This window comes from Manis pentadactyla, chromosome 10 (assembly GCF_030020395.1).
Source record: "Manis pentadactyla isolate mManPen7 chromosome 10, mManPen7.hap1, whole genome shotgun sequence".
In the NCBI taxonomy this organism is placed as follows: domain Eukaryota; kingdom Metazoa; phylum Chordata; class Mammalia; order Pholidota; family Manidae; genus Manis; species Manis pentadactyla.
This window is the reverse complement of record NC_080028.1, coordinates 25843404-25854632: the sequence shown is the minus strand read 5'-3', so window position 1 is coordinate 25854632 and position 11229 is coordinate 25843404. Positions and strand designations below refer to the sequence as shown.

General features: G+C 37.4%; 1 long non-coding RNA gene across 1 annotated transcript; it reads left to right on the top strand.

Moving 5' to 3' along the window:
• Positions 1 to 279: 279 nt before the first annotated feature.
• LOC118915556 (uncharacterized) lies at positions 280 to 9871 on the top strand. The gene is made up of 2 exons (XR_005026114.2): positions 280 to 5636; positions 7405 to 9871. It is a non-coding gene; the product is annotated as an uncharacterized LOC118915556 (long non-coding RNA).
• Positions 9872 to 11229: the final 1358 nt, after the last annotated feature.

The window sequence follows — 11229 nt, the reverse complement described above, 5'->3', positions numbered from 1 at the left end:
GCCGCTCGCTTTTCTTACGTCCTCTGGCACCAGGCCCCCGGTACCCGCTCACTGGTCTTGCTGCCCTGTTTCCCTAGTATCCAGGGCCCCCGGCGCACGCACTCTTTCTGCGCTCTGGCCCTGATGGCTGGGGCTGGGTGTTCGGCAGTCCTGAGCTCCTTCTCCCTCCCGCTCTGCCTACTCTTCTCCCACCGGGAGCTGGGGAGATGGGCGCTCGGCTCCCGCCGGGCCAGGGCTTGTATCTTACCCCCTTCGCGAGGCGCTGGGTTCTAGCAGGTGTGGATGTGGTCTGGATGTTGTCCTGTGTCCTCTAGTCTTTATTCTAGGAAGAGTTGTCTTTGTTCTATTTTCATAGATATATGTGGTTTTGGGAGGAGATTTCCGCTGCTCTACTCACACCGCCATCTTGGCTCCAATGTCTCCCATTATCCTTTTACTGTCCATAGAATTTGTAGTGATGTTGCCTCTTTATTTTCTGATGAGTATTTTGTGTCTTCTCTCTTTTTTTTGTAGTTAACTTCACTAGGGGCTGTTGATTTTGGTTTTTTATTAAGGTATTATTGATATACACTCTTAAGAAGGTTTCACATGAAAAAACAATGTGGCTATTACATTCACTCATATTATTAAGTCCCCCGCCATACCCCATTGCAGTCACTGTCCATCAGTGTAGTAAGATGCCACAGATTCACTATTTGTAGTGGCTATTGATTTTTATAGATCTTTAGAAAAAGCAAGATTTGTGTTCATCATTATTATTATTTTTTTTGCTATTGATTTCCTATTCTCAGTTTCATTGATTTCTGCTCTAATTTTCATTATTTCTCTTGTTTACTTTGGATTTAATTCACTCCTCTTTTTCTAGTTTATTAAGGTAGACGCTTAAGATGATTGATTTTAGATTTTTTTTCCTAATACATGCATTCAATGCTAAAATTTCCCTTAAAGCACTGCTTTCATTGCCTCCCACACATTTGGTATGTGGCATTCTCACTTTCATTTAGTTCAAAATATTGTTAAATTTCTCTTGATGCTTCTTGATCTTTGTGTTATTTAGCAGTATGTTGTTTAATCTCCATGTATTTTGGGATTTTCCAGCTGTCTTTATCTTATTGTTTTCTAGTTAATTCCATTACTGTCTGAGAGCAGACATATTCTATTATTTTTTATTATTATTTATTCTATATTTTTCTATTATTTTAAATTTGTTAAGGTGTATTTTATGGCTTAGAATGTGGTCTGTCTTAAAAATATTCCACATGAAATGTTCCATATGTTTTCTGCGGTCGTTGAATGAAATATAGTCTATAGGTATCCGTTATGTCTAGTTGATTAATGGTGTTACTGAGTTCAACTTTGTCCTTACAGATTTCCTGTCTATGGGATTTGTCCATTTCTGAGAGAGGTGTGTTAAAGGTTCCAATTATTATAGTGGATTCATCTATTTCTTGTTGCAGTTCTATCAGTTTTTGCCTCATGAATTTTGATACTCTGTTGTTGGGTGCATATGCATTAACAATTATTAAGTCTTCTTGGAGATTTGACCCTTCTTACTATTATATACTGCCCCTCTTTTCCCTGACAACTTTACTTGCTCTGAAGTTTGCTTTTTCTGAAATTAATACAGCGACTCCTGCTTTTTTAAAAATTGTGTTAGTATGGTATATCTTTCTCTGTCCCTTTATTTTTACTCTTTATGTGTCTGTATATTTAAAATGGGTTTCTTGCAGACAACTTACATCTTGTGTTTTGACCTACTCTGAAAATTTCTTTTAACTGGTGTGTTTAGACAATTGACATTCAAAGCAACTAGTGATATAGTTGGATTACTATTTACTTTGTTTGTTACTGTTTTCTATTTGTTGCCCCTGTTCTTCCTGTTTTTCTCTTCCACCTTTTCTGCCTTTCTTGGTTCAAATTAGTCACTCTATATGATTCTGCTTTTTTGGCTTCTGTAGCATATCTGTTATGCTTCTTTTGTAAAAAGTCTTTTTTAATGGTTGCCCTGGAGTTTGCTATATAAATTTGCAACTAAGCCAAGTCCACTTTCAAGTAACACTGCACTACCTCATGGGTAGTGCAAGTACCTTATAATAACAAAATAATCCTAACTCCTACCTCCTGTCCCTTGTGTCATTGCTGCCATTCATTTCTCATACATAAGCATATGTATATACATAATGGAATACATTGTTGCTGTTATTTTTTTGAACAAACTGTTGTGTTAGATCACTGAAGAATAAGAGAAATAAAAGTTTTTCTTTTACTTCCCCTTGTTCTTTTTCCATCTGTTCTTCCTTTCCTCCTATAGATCTGAGTTTCTGACCTGTATCATTTTCCTTCTCTCTGAAGAACCTCTTTTAACATTGTTTGCAAGGCAAGTGTCCTTGCAACAAATTCCCTCAGTTTTTTTTGTTTGAGAAGGTCTTTATTTATTCTTCACTTCTGAAGGATAATATTGCAGGATATAAAATTCTAGATTGGTGTTTTTCTGCTTTCAGCATTTTAAAATTTACCTGTTCTTCTTGCTTGCATGGTGTCTGAAGAAGGTTGGTTGTAATTCTTATCTCTATAGCACTTGATCAGAGATTTTCATTAGTCATTTGTGTGTGTGTGTGGCTGTTGATAAGAGTCCCCCTCCCCCCATGAGACTGTGAACTCCATGGCTTTGAAGGATGCTAAACTGGCTATGTGTACCATTATGTCTCTAGAACCTAACATAGCCTGGTATATTCATTGTGTCACAAGCATCTGAAGGTGATTTTGTAAAAGAAATTGCTCTACTGTAGAGGATTTTAACCCTTAGATTCCATGAATGGGATTTGGGGTTAGAGCTATCTATGAAACTCCTGAAATTATGTAGAATTTTGAGAATATGTATCTGTATGTTTTCTTGGGAATTGGGTCTTAGTTTTTCAGCAGTTCATTAAAGGCTATGTCACATCATGCTCTAATTCTTACCTGCCTGCATTAAGTACATAATAACATTAGTACTAGGATGATACTGGTCTGCAAGATAGAAAGTGTGGTTTCCACATAATCTAAGAAGCAACCTTAATTAGATTCCAGATATTTTTTTTTTAAGAGAAGAAAGATGTCATTTGTTTTGAATGGTTCTAGCATTTTAGGCAAACCCCTACTCAACATTTTCCAGTTTCAGATATATATTTTTTGATCTCTAGAAATGAGCAACTTGAATATCAGTGCATAAAAGCAAGAAGTTAGCAAACTATTTTAGTTGATGAAGGCATAAATAAATGTCTCCTTTGCTTATAGGCAAAGGGAATGCTTTCTTATATTTTATTTTTCCTCAGAAGTTCAAAATGACTTGCTAATATTCTTACTAAAATAATTTGCAAACATTCTCCTGCTAAATGTTTTCTGAATTACAGCTCAGCCGTTAGCCCCCTACTATTTTCTAATGTGCTGTTTAACCTCCTAAAATTGAGCATATCTTTAATGCACTGGGAAGAAATGCTCAGGAAGAATATGTAATGTGCTTTCTAGTTTTGCCCAAAGGCATCCACTTTGATTTTCTACTATCACTTCATATTTATATAGCATCTTCCTGCAGGAAGCCCAAAATGCTTCACAATCATAATTGCCCAAATTCTTATATGCTTGTTAATTAATGCCTGTTTTTAAATGGAGAAACTGAGGCAGAATCTCACAATTAAATCAGGAAATCACAAATAGAATCATTCTCAGTCAGTCTTTAATTCACCAGGATTATATCTTCTTTCTAATGTTCTCTCCAAGCATCTAATCATTTAAGCAAATTTTAGTAAGCACCTATAGAGTTTAAGCCACTGTGGTTCAATGATGAGACCTCATCCCTGACAAAATGTCTTGCCCAGATCTTCTCTTCTTTTCCCTCTAATCAGAATTCACCTCTTCCTCCACCGTAATCCAAAGCACATTGAATTACTATTATACACTTACTTCTATTTGCCTTGGATAAGAATAAAGTTTGTGGTTATTAATATGGTTGATGTGACATGACCCCATTGGCCTTTTCCACCATTGCCATCCAGGTATAACTACCATCAGTAGAATCATAGATGATAGAATAGTAAACCTGAAAGGTACCCTAAAGATGATTTTGGAGCTCAGGCTTTGATTTTACAGGTAGAGCAACTGAGATTCAGCAAGACTAATTGACTTGCCCAAGACCACATATAATGTCAGAACCAAACAATGTCTTCCTTAAACGTTAAGAATATTTTTATATGCCTATTTGTGGATATGAATACTGATGAAATTTGCCCCCCAACAACAGATGTGCCCACTGGTATACTAGTAAAGATTTAATTTCTAGCTGAGAGCCAACTATACCATGTATATTCAGCTCTGTCCTACAGAGACATGACAATCTCAACCCAAAAACAAATAGAATGGCCGACTTAATTTACCAACAGTTTCACAACTGGCTCACAAAATTTCTGAAAATTTAATTATTTGGATCTCACAGGTTGGTGTGAACCAGTTCTGGCATTCCAGTGGATATGCCCTTGAAATCATACATTTACTATTAAAATTATCAGATCATTTCCTCACTCATCCTAGTTGTCCATTCAGAAACACTTTACCTTATTTTCTGACTAATATTTCCAAGAAGAAATAAATTATTCCTTCATTCCAGCTTGAACCTTCACTTTCAGTTAAAGAATTTAATGACTTGTTAATATGTGTTTAAAGCTACTTGGAGGGTCTGTTTTCTAAGGGAACTTTGGATAAATTCTTGAGTATCAGTTATCTATTGCTAAATTACAAATTACCCCAAAATATACTGGCTTAAAACAAGTTCACAGTTCTGGGTAATTGTGGTCTAGATTGGACTCAGCTTATCCTGACTGGGCTTGCTGTTGCACCTGAAGTCATTAATTGGGTCAGTGAAGCTGGCTGGTCTTGGATGGCATCACACATATGTGCAGCGACTGACTGTCATATAGAGTAATAGGGGGACTATGTGTTTCTTACCCAGGAAGCTAGGCCTGGCTTTTCTCATGGCTTCAGGGTTTCCAGGGTCCAATACTGGCAGCTGCAAGGTCTTTTAAGGCCTAGTCTCAGAACTGGCACATCACTTCCACAAGGCCACCCCAGGTTCAGGGAGTAGGGAAATTGACTCTTCTGAAGGGAGAAGCAGCAAATACTGTGGCCATTCTATCACAGCAAGAATCACTAAGCTTAACTTGATTTGTTTTTGGGTTGAGATTGTCATGTCTCTGTAGGACAGAGCTGAATACACATGGTATGGTTGGCTCTCAGAAATTGATTTGAGTTCTTTCCTGATGTGCAAAAGAAATTTGTAGCTTTTACGTAAATCACATCTACTTGAATGATCACTCATTGATATGCTCAGTAACTGATCATTTCCTTACGAGTTTAAACCATATATTTTAACACTATCTCTTTTCCATACACATTATAGTTAGCTAAAGGTTGAGTTGAACTGGGGGAGAACTAAACAATTAGGCAGTGTGGTCTGCTTAACAATTGAAGACCTAAATAAGATGTTAAGTCATCAGTTAGTAGTGTGCTGTCATTTATGTTTAGAAAAGAAGTGTCAACTAGGGATCAGACTAGTAGGGGAAGATTGCTTCATGGAGAACCATTTTTAAATTCACCTTGTTGAGGTATAATTTACAAACAATGAAATACACACAATTTAAATGTATGGTTTTATGACCTTTGACCTGTATACAATTGTCAGTGAAGTAGATGATTATCTCCTGATGTTGCACATTTGCAAAATGTAATAAATTCATTATAAATTTGCTTAAGCTGGTTTGACTTGGGTTTCAGTCACTTATCACCATAGGAGAGAGACCTCACTCACACAGTGACTTCAAATAAGTCTGGTTTTAATTTTACATTGTCAAAAGCTAACTTCACACTCCCTGTTCTGAGAGAAATCTTCTGCATACGTGGATGTTTTATTGCCCTGGTCTAGCTTGGATTAACACATAGTCTACAGGCACACACCTGATCATCTACATTTGCTCTCTTACAACACTAAACTATGTTTTCTACCTTTATCTTGTATCTACCTACCACTTCAGCATTTTATTAAAAATAATAATAATAAAGAGAGAAATGTAGTATCCACACATAAATCAAGTATAAAAACCAAATGAGTATTCATATTTGAACTGACTGTTTAGAGTTCATAATGCATGAGCAAAACTGAAAGTTTCTGTGATGACTGCCCTTGTACTGTTCACTATGTAACTTATTCATTATGTAAGAATTTGTTCTCCATGTAAGAACTTGTTTGTTATGCCTCAGAAGATTGGAGACTGACGAAAATTAGGCTTGGGGTGGATTAATGATTGTGCATTGAGCATTGACTCCCCTATACAGAATTTTATTGTCGTTAACAATCATTTGATCAATAAATATGAGAGATGCCCTCACAAAAAAAAAAAAAAAAAAAAAAAAGCTAACTTCATTTATATTGTCAAAAGTTAACTTCATCTTGATAAGCATCTCAAACATCTCACCCAAAATGGTAAGAGAAAGAAAAAGAAAGGATGTGAACTCAACAGTCCAGGTTTATTGCTAAACCTAAGAGGGACCCCTCTGTCCTGGCCAGCAGAACAAAGGAAAAAGGGTCTCTTAACAGGTCAAGAGGCTTTTTATGGCCAGGGTTTTTGGTGGGCTCTTTGAGGGGAGGGGTTAGGGGAAAGGTGGGCTTGTGGCTTGCTGATGAGTCCTCTGGAGAATGTGTGTATCCTAAGTAAAGTGACACCTAGTTCTCTCTCAGATCGTGGGTAGGGCTTATTCGAAAGGTGGTACTCAGGTCCGGATTCTATCAGTAAGAAATAGTGGCCATACCATCAATGACTGTTGCATTTTTCTTAACAAAAGTAGCAGTTGTTCAAAACGATTTTTGTCCTTATTTATGCCTAATGCTAGGACATCTATCCAGGCAGCCTGCCAAGGGCTTTCTTAATAACAACCTTAGTTTAAACTGTATTATCATTCTTTACCTCTCCTGTCACACTGTTGCACTGAATGTGTATTGTCACTTTAGTAGATACTTCCTTTTCTAAAGCAATAAGAAACAAATCATTTGTAAGAGAAAGCATGTATACTTTGTTATTATCATTCTTCCCTTTAGTTATAAATAATTTCCCAGGTGCCCACTCAAGTTTACCCTTTCTCTAAAAGTTTTGGTGCTTCTATTTTACTCTTTCAGCTTACTAGTCTTTAAGGCTAAGTAGAAATCTCTGTGTTTACCCAGACATTTGCTGAGCTCAAGGACTGCTTTCCAAGCTTGTTAATGGCTTTGTTCTTTAAAAAGAATCTGGGTTTGGTTCAATGCTTATAATCATTCAGTACATTCAGTGCAGTGTTAATAATTGCATTCCATAGTTTTTCTTTGCCTGCCCCTCCCTACAGAATCAGCCTCCAGTTTTCTTCTGGGGATTTACCCTTTCCCCACTCAGTCTATGAATTCTCCATGGCATTCTGATTCTATACCAAGAGTGGAATCATGACCCAGGCCCAAGATAACCTGCACATGTGTTCCTGAGGTGGGTACATGACTTAAACCAATGCAATCCAAGGACATTTCAAGACTTTCACAAGTGCCACCAGCAGATAAGTTCTTTCTCTCCACTGAATAGGAACTTAAGGGTTGTAAGGCTGGCATTCCTGCAGTCATCTTATGACCATGAGGGGATTGTCTGATATGGAGCCAACCCAAAAGACATGGAACTGAGAAACGGAGAAAATGAAACTAGATCCTAATTACTTAAACCAAAAATTAATTTTTTGCTTAAGCCCATTTGAATGGATCTTTCTTACATGTGGAATCAACATTTGAGTCAAAGTGAATCTTTGAATGAATCTAAGATCAAAAAAGTCTTAACTGGTGTAATAATGATCATGTTCAAAATTAATTGATCATGATCAAAATTAACTTGAAAAAATACATACATACATGTTTAGAGCACAGTCTGAGAAACAAATGAAACAATCTGTTGGCTATGTCAGCTTCTTCTATATGCTTGCCAAAATTAATGTCTAGAAAAGAGAGTAAAGCATGAGTATCCTAAGAATAAAACTCTGGAGTAGTCTAAAAAAATCCAACCAGTTGCTAGGGATATCCTGACTGAGAGATTCAGAACAGTCCCTTAATGCATTATGATGAAAACAGTTCTTCACAACAGTGACCATGAAACACTCGAAAGCCAGTTATAAGAGAGATTCATAGGCTCATAGAACTTTAGATCTGGAGGAGTTAAAATCATCTGCAACTCAGTAATGGAGGGAAATGGATTCATGCCATTTTAAACAATAGAAATTAAAATGCATGTTTTAGGTAATCCTTAAATGATTGAAAGCAGTGGTTTCCCAGTCTCCTCTACTGACTAAGGCTCTACAATACAAGGGAATTTTATCACAGCTGGGCCTTCTTAGGTCTCCAGGGGCATAGAAGCTTAGTGAAAACCCCTACTTCATTTCTCCATTGTATAACTCTTATGGTGGGACATACATGTTTTTCAAAGTAATATTTGAGGAATGTCATAGATTTTGACTCATAATTTGGGAGGAAGAATGTGGAGTAGAATATGGAAGAAATGTAGAGTTAGCAGATTTTCATTTGGATCCTAGCCTTGTCCATAACTGTGTGAGCTGCTGGATGTATAAGTCCCATGAAGACATGGCCTATATCTGTCTTTTAATTCATTGATGTAAACTTAGTGCCAAAATGCACCACAATATCTGGCACATATAGTGAATGCTCAATAGGTTTTTGTTAACTAAATTAATATATGGATTTTGCAGAGTCCCTTAACCTTTCTGTTAGTGTAACTTGTTGCTTTGGTAACAAGCACCAAAGCCTCAGTAAGGTTTATTTATAAATAAATCACAATAAAAGTTTATTTCTCACTCCTGTTACAGTCTAATTCTGGTCAGTTGGTAGGGAAAAATATCTCTGCTCCACAGAGTCATTCAAGGACCCAGGCTCCTGCCAAGTGATGGCCTCACCATTGCCTGAGGCTTTGACTCTTCTGGATCCTGTGCTTCTGGAGGGCAGGCAAAGAAGAGAATGTAGAGAAGAGAGGATTGTATGTTTGGTTTTAGTGGTCATCCCTAACGGAGGGGGCCAGAATTCAGTTCTTTGCCAGACTACCCCTCCTACTATAAGAGAGCTGGGAACTGATTTAGCGGCACACCCCTGTAAGAAGAGGAGAAATGAACGTTGATGAGATTAAGCTTTCTCTGCTTCACTCTCTGAGCCCCAATTCTTCTAAAAAGAAGAAACGATAATTACTATTTGCCAGCACTTTATGAGGATTTAATGAGGCAATGAATGTAGAAGTACTTGGTACAGTGCTGTCAAATGTTACTTATGAGTATTCCTCAGCAATTTGGTCCCTTCACGTCTGCATTTAATCTTTGAAATGTGTATGCTGAAATGCTAAGAACCTTTCCAGCTCTAAAATGCTTAAATTCTGTGATATTTTAACCTTCAGCAAGCAAATAACTTTCTGGCTTTGTCTTGCTTGGTGCCTGGGATAAAGCCTTTAGGATCCTACATGATTCTACAACTCAGTTCTCCTGCCCCCAAGCTCTCTTACATTGTTGTAGTATGCCTGTATTCTTTTTGAGACATAACCTGACTATGTTCTCTCATTTTAATACTATTCATTACAACCATGGGTAATAGATAATTTTGCCTTCCTGTTTTTTGCATCAAGTTCCAGCCTGCTAGACTTACCTAATTTCAGAAGAAAATCTTAGATGTAGGTTAGAGAATCTAAGGAAGCATCAAACAGACTTGAAATATTAAAAACAAACATGATTACTTTAATCCGGTCTTGAAAGATTCTATGTAATAGAAGTTTGGTTCAATCTAGATCCTTTGTCTGTGGTTTCTTATTTCTCTTATGCCAATTTCCCGGGTTTTTTCTCCGTTAAATTCCCTTTTTTGTCCATTGACAGTTGTTTTGCACAGTTCCTAGGGGAGGTCAGCAAGGGGAGGTCTGAACTCTTCTATATAAAATACAGGTAGGTCTTTCACATAAAGCAGAGGAACTGGTCTACCTACTGCCATTCTGGCCCCTTCTTATTCTTCTCCAGACCACAGCCAGGGGGCTCTTTTCACATTGCAAATCTGATGCCATTCTCGTGCTTAAAATACTTTAATGTGTGTATTGTACTTTTTTTAACTTTTGTATTATACGAATAATACAAAGCACAGATCTTTAGTACAGTTTGAAGAGTTTTGCGAGTTGGATATGCCTGTGCAACCACCACCCCAAACAAGATACAGAACATTTCTCTCACCTCAGAAAGTTCCCTTGTTCCCCCTTTCCAGTCATTTTGCCCCTTTGCCTGGCTCACACACCCACAGTCAAACCACTGTCTGATTTTATCACCATAGATTTGTTTTGCTTGTTCTTGGATACAAATATTATCACACAGTATGGCCTTTTTTTGTGTATCTGGCTATTTTTACTCAACATAATCTTTTTGAGACTATTCTGTGTTGTGTGCATTCATTCCTTTCAATTGAGTATAAATATATCTGCAATTTATCCATTGTTGGACATTTGAATTGTTTCCAGTTTTAGGTTATTTTAAGGCTGCTGTGAATATTCATGTTAGGTCTTTTGGGGACATATGTTCATTTCTCTTGGATAAATCCCTAAGAGTGAAATTGTCAAGTAACAGGGGCTTTAACACTCTAAAGACCCATTTAGAATGGAGACCAAAATCCTGCATGACCCTGATTTCTCTGAGTTGCCCTGTACTCCCCCTTCTCACTGTCTGAACTTCAGACCCTCTGTACAATCTTCCCTCTGCCAAAAACACACTCTGCTCCCTCATTTCCACATTGTCCCTCAGGTCTCAACTCCAGCAACAGTTGTCTATATTCCCAATTAAGATAAATCCCTTATAGACATTCACAGCTCTGTGTTCTTGATGCCCCAGGACTTACGGAACCGCAGATTTGTATTTATGAGCATGACTGTTTGCTTCTCACCTAGCAGCAAGCCCCACTAGGGTAGGTTATCTGCATGTTTTATTCACACAGTGCCTTGACAGTTTCTGGCACGTACTAAACATTCAGTACATCATTGTTGGGTGAATGAATGACAGCTGTTCCACAACCCACCACAGAATCTGTTCTCCACTCTGGCAAAACACCTTTTGGTTATCCAGAGAAGAAACTCTGCTCTTTTCATGGATTTCTCCATAGTCTGGACTCAG